Consider the following 6,034-nt stretch of genomic DNA (forward strand, 5'->3'; position numbering starts at 1 on the left):
GACTTTTAGTATCGACTAATAAGATAATATTTGGTGGCATAAAAAGGTGGATATCGATTTAAGGAGAGCAGTAGTAATCCGAGGGTGTGGACTGAGGTACTAATGCCCTCCATCCCATTTTGTAGGAGCAATGTTCTTTTAAAAAGTGCATCATAGATTAACCAATTATTTGTATCCACCAACTAGAAAATATCACATCATGAACCACTTTATTTATACATACATAATGGTTTCATTTTTAGCGTCAACTAATAAGAAGGGGCTAGGTGGCATAGCAAGATGAGTATTAATTTGAAGAGAGCAGTAGTAACCTGAGAGTGTGGACTAGGTTACTATTGCTCTCCATCATATTTTACAAGGAGCAATGTTCTTTTAGAATGTGCACCACAAATTAACAAATTATCTGTATCCATTAATTAGGGCACATCATGTGACACCCCGAAATCCACATTCAATTAATGGATTAATTGAGTAATTAATACTATTTCAATTGGTGAATTAATTCCTAAAATCCTGAAAATTCAATACTTGGGGACTAGTAATTGACTAGTCAACCCCAAAGTCTAAGTTGTATATTGAGCTTTGTAAGGAGTTCCCTTGTTCCTTACACTTCCTTATGCTAGTAAAGGTATTCTTGACCTTTCACTTGTTGTTGGTAATGTAACCTAACCAAGTAGACCACCTTCATTCTCTCCTTACAGTTTTCTAAAAATCTAGCTCCACCCTCTCTCTAAAAGGTGAGTAGCTTTTCTTCCAAGCCAAGTTGGAACCTTGCCAAAACTTCAAGAGTTGCTTCCAAGATTCAACCTTTCTTATATTTGGGCATCTAGGAGTGTAAGATCTAAGTTCATCTTGTGTTTTTGGTTTTATCTAAGGTGTCTTTTCTTAAAGATAGGATCTTTATGATCTTTTGGTATGTTCTTGAAGTGGGTTTGGAAGGTGAGCCTAGTGAGGAGCTTGTTGAGGTGTAAAGTGAAGTCTTTAGTCTACAAGAGGTAACCCATGCTCTACAAAATCTATTTTGCTTACCTATATGAATATTTCTTGGATTCTAAATGCGTTTTGCTATGAAATGTGAGTGTTTATGCATTGTCTTGTGAAAATTCTAGAGCTTGTATTTAGGGTTCTTGTATGCCATTACTTGGCTATTCCTTTGATTCAAGTCATTTTGTTGTATTTGGTGAGATTTGGCATGTTTTGGACTTGAATTTGAGTTTGGAGGTGAAAATCCGCGAAGTGTATTATTGTGCTACAGGGATGTACCCGTGGGCGGAACGGCGGGTAGGCGTCCAACCCGCCGCCCACCCGTGGGGTACATTGGTCAGGCAGCATGTACCCGCGGGCGGAACCGCGGGTAGAGGCCTACCCGTGGGCCTACCCGCGGCTACGTATTGTGATGTTGATGGGGATTTGTTCCCCGTGATTCTTTTGACTCGGTAATTGGTCTTTTGACTTCCCGATGTTCTTTCGTGGAACTATTTGAGTGTCTTCTTGATGTTTTGTATGTCTAGAACTATATGGTAGGGATCCATGTAGGTTTTTGGTGTCGTGAATCGTGCTAAGTGTTCAACTTTTTGTTTCGTTGAACCGTGATGAGTCTTGTGTGTTCTTCGGAACTAACTTTGATTTACCCGTTTGATAAGCATGCTAGTTTGGTGTTTAAATGCTAGCATGTGTGTTGTTTGTACCTTCTTATGAGTTGATGATAACTTGTGTTATTCATCATTGTTGTTGTTGGGCTGTGGCCCATTCCTTGATTGAGTATGGTTTCATATCTTCGTTGTGATCCGTTGATTGATTCCTGTTGTGGTGTGATGTGTGTGTGGCTTTACCTGGATTGCATGATTAGTGGTATGGGACACTAGTCACCAAGGTATTGCAGTGGTCCTCGTGGTGGCCATGACGTGATTATGGAGTTGTGACCTATGTGTCAGGTTCACGTATTTCTTGGGAGGCATGTGTTGCCGTGTGTGTGTACGGTACCTTCGTGTACTATGAAATTGGTGGTCTTGTTGGCGGAAGGGGACGACGGTCCTCGGAGGGAAAAGGTTGGACTTGGTTGTACAGTGGTCCTGGAGGTAATGGTTGGAAGAAGAAATAAGGTTGGGAGTAGCCATAAGGTTGGAACCGGGCATAAGGAAGGCATATCAACTCGTGATGGGTGATGTCACGAGGGCTTGTGTAGCCGTTGTTGTGAGTTCTTCCATTGTGACGTGTGCTGTCACAAAGGCATATGTTGCCTTGGCATGTGTTGCTGTTGGGTGTGTCCTATTCTTTTGAGTTATGCATGTCGGGTTTGATCTATTGTGTGATGATAGATCATACAGTTAACTGAGCTAAACAACAAACACAGCGGAAGACTGAAAGATAACTAGATAAGCATAAATCCAAAACACGGGGTGTTATGCCACGTTCACCAAAAGGATGAACGCTACGGCAACATCTGCAATGTTTACATCTAAACCATAGTCTCAAAGGGCTACAACTAAACTGGCACACAGGCTATAAAACAAGAGGGAGAAGCTACACTAGCAAGCACTAGACCGCGCACTTGTCTAGACATCACCTGAAAAAACACAATAAAACATGGGACGACGCCCGGTCAGCGGATAATGCTGGTAACCCACCAATACATGTGAAATATCATACATAGATAAGATATAAGTTGTAAAGTCATTTTCGAAAAAGAATATATATATATATATATATATATATATATATATATATATATATATATATATATATATATATATATATAAGTGCAAAACCAAGAGTAATAGTCAACACAAGACTTAACACTCTCAACAAGGATACGGGAACACATCCCAAAACCACAAAGGATAACCACAACACAAAGGATAAAGACAAGACCGATGGCAACACATGCCTAGGCAACACATGCCCTTGTGACTACACATGTCACAAGAAGAGAACTCACAACAACGGCTACATGAGCCCTCGTGACATCACTTATCACGAGTTGATATGCCTTCCTTATGCTCGGTTCCAACCTTATGGCTACCCCCAACCTTATATCTAGTTCCAACCTTTAGCTCCAGGACCCCTGTACACCAAATCCAACCTTTTCCCTTCGAGGACCGTCGTCCCCTCTCCAACAGATCTCCAACAGAACCACCGATTTAATAATTCATGAGGGTACCGATCACACACACGGAAACACATGCCACCCAAGAATCACGTGAACCTTACACAAAGGTCACAACTCCATAATCACGTCGCGGCCACCACGAGGACCGCCGCAATACCTTGGTGACTATTGTCCCATACCACTAATCGTGCAATCCAGGTATAGCCAAACACATCACACCACAACAGGAATCAATCAATGGATCACAACGAAGATATGAAACCATACTCAATCAAGGAATGAATCACAGTCCAACAACAACAATGATGAATAACACAAGTTAACATCAACCCATAAGAAGGTACAAACAACACACACGCTAGCATGCTTATCAAACGGGTAAACCAAACGTAGTTCCGAAGAACACACAAGACTCACCACGGTTCAACGAATCACAATGTTGAACACTTAGCACTATTCAAGACACCAAAACCTACATGGAATCCAACCATGTAGTTCTAGACATACGAAACATCAAGAAGACACTCAAATAGTTCCACAAAAGAACAACGGGAAGTCAAAACGCCAAATACCGAGTCAAAAGAATCATGGGGAACAAATCCCAATCCAACACCATAGTGTACCCTGCGGGTGGACCCACGGGTAGGCTCCCACCCGTGGTTCCGCCCGCGGGTACACTACCCACCGGCCATATGTTCCCCGCGGGTGGGCGGCGGGTTGGAGCTCTACCCGTCGTTCCGCCCGCGGGTACGTATACTTGCACAAATAATTCCTTCGGGGATTTTCAACTCCAAGCTCAAATTCAAGTCCAAAACATGCCAAATCTCACCAAATACAACAAAATGACTTGAATCAAAGTAATAGCCAAGCAATGGCATACAATAACCCTAATAACAAGCTCTAGATATACATTTTCACAAGACAATGCATAAACACTCACATTTCATAGCAAAACACATGTAGAATCCAAGAAATATTCACATAGGTAAGCAAAATAGATTTTGTAGAGCATGGGTTACCTCTTGTAGACTAAAGACTTCACTTTACACCTCAACAAGCTCCTCACTAAGCCCACCTTCCAAACCCACTTCAAGAACATACCAAAAGATCATAAAGATCCTATCTTTAAGAAAAGACACTTTAGATAAAACCAAAAACACAAGATGAACTTAGATCTTACCCTCCTAGATGCCCAAATATAAGAAAGATTGAATCTTGGAAGCAAATCTTGAAGTTTTGGCAAGGTTCCAACTTGGCTTGGAAGAAAAGCTACTCACCTTTTTAGAGAGAGGGTGGAGCTAGATTTTTAGAAAAGTGTAAGGAGAGAATGAAGGTAGTCTACTGGGTTAGGTTACAATACCAACAACAAGTGAAAGGTCAAGAATACCCTTACTAACACTAGGAAGTGTAAGGAACAAGGGAACTCCTTACAAAGCTCAATGTACAACTTTGACTTTGGGGTTGACTAGTCAATTACTAGTCCCCAACTATTAAATTTCAGGAATTTAAGGAATTAAATTACAAATTGAAATATGATTAATTACTCAATTAATCCCTTAGTTGAATTTGGATTTCGGGGTGTCACATCCTCTCCCCCTTCAAAGAAGCTTCGTCCCCGAAGCTTGGGTACGACGAATTAAAGGCAAACGATGGTAGGAAACAACATTGTGAAAAGAGATTTAAGAACAAAATCTTCTGGTCAAAGACTCCAAAAGATTCCACAAAATTTCCAAGGCAATGAAGTATTCGAAGCAAGAAAGAAGGCGTTTCAAATCAAGAACTCTAGCCCAACACAAACACCAACTTCTAGACAACAACTAAGAACTAAGCAACTAACTCCAAACACCAACTACTAAGCTAGCTAATCAACAAAGCAACAAGCAAAACAAGCACAAAGGCGAACACAAACAACCTACAAACGGCAACAACGGCTAAGAAGAAGACAACTACAAAGAAAAGGCGAATGGGATTACCACAACACAAGCTAGAACTCCTCACTCTCCAACTCCTCGGCCTCCTCAAATTCTTCATCATCTTCTCCTCTGCGGCTTGAACTGGCTTCAATCTGGTCTAGCCTCTGGTTCACTGCGACAAACTGCACCTTCATAAACGCGAAGCCTTCTGCGATCATACTGTTCTGTTGGCGAAGCAAGGCGACAACGCGCTCCTCATGCACCATGGCATCATGCTCCCTCTTCGTGCGAGCTTCTCTTCTTCGCTGGTTCTCTTCACTTTATGAGTCACTTTCTTCGGCTTCGGCAGCTTCTGGTGCTTCCACCTCATCCTCACGATCGGCCTCATCTTCAACTTCTTCATCATCTCCCAAACTCTGGACTGTGAGGCTCAACTTCCCGGCATGTATTCCAAGCTCCGTTGCCAACTCGGTCCTTTCTCCTGGTGCTTTCCTTGCCACTTCTTCCATAGTGATGTAATCACCATCTTCCAACTGAAACAAATTAGAACTCCGAAGATTGGTGGCATCCAACACCAACTTTCCCACGGCCTTCGGAAGACAACCATCCATGCTTACACCCTTTCTAACCAAAATCCAGCTCAACACCATCCCGTACGGTAGACTTTTCCAGTTATGATCCCGACAGAAAACCATATGCTGCAACATCAAAGCTGGCAAGTTGAACTTAACCATATTCTTGAGGCAAAAGGCAAAGGTGCACTCCAACTTTCCCAACAACCTGCTTTTGTTGTTATTAGGCAACAAACAATCCGATACCAACATAACCAAAATCCGTTGCTCCGCAGACAACCACTTTTTCTCCGGCCATGAAGCTTGAGTGAAACCACTCGTACGGCCCAACAGATAGCTCAAATAGTCCCGGTACCCCATGGTATCCGTACTAATCCATGAATGACCACTATACTGAGTAACTCCGGAAGTAGTTAAACTCAAAAGCTGAGCCAGCCTCT

Source organism: Ipomoea nil, unplaced genomic scaffold, assembly GCF_001879475.1.
Source record: "Ipomoea nil cultivar Tokyo-kokei standard unplaced genomic scaffold, Asagao_1.1 scaffold0457, whole genome shotgun sequence".
NCBI classification, from domain to species: Eukaryota; Viridiplantae; Streptophyta; class Magnoliopsida; order Solanales; family Convolvulaceae; genus Ipomoea; species Ipomoea nil.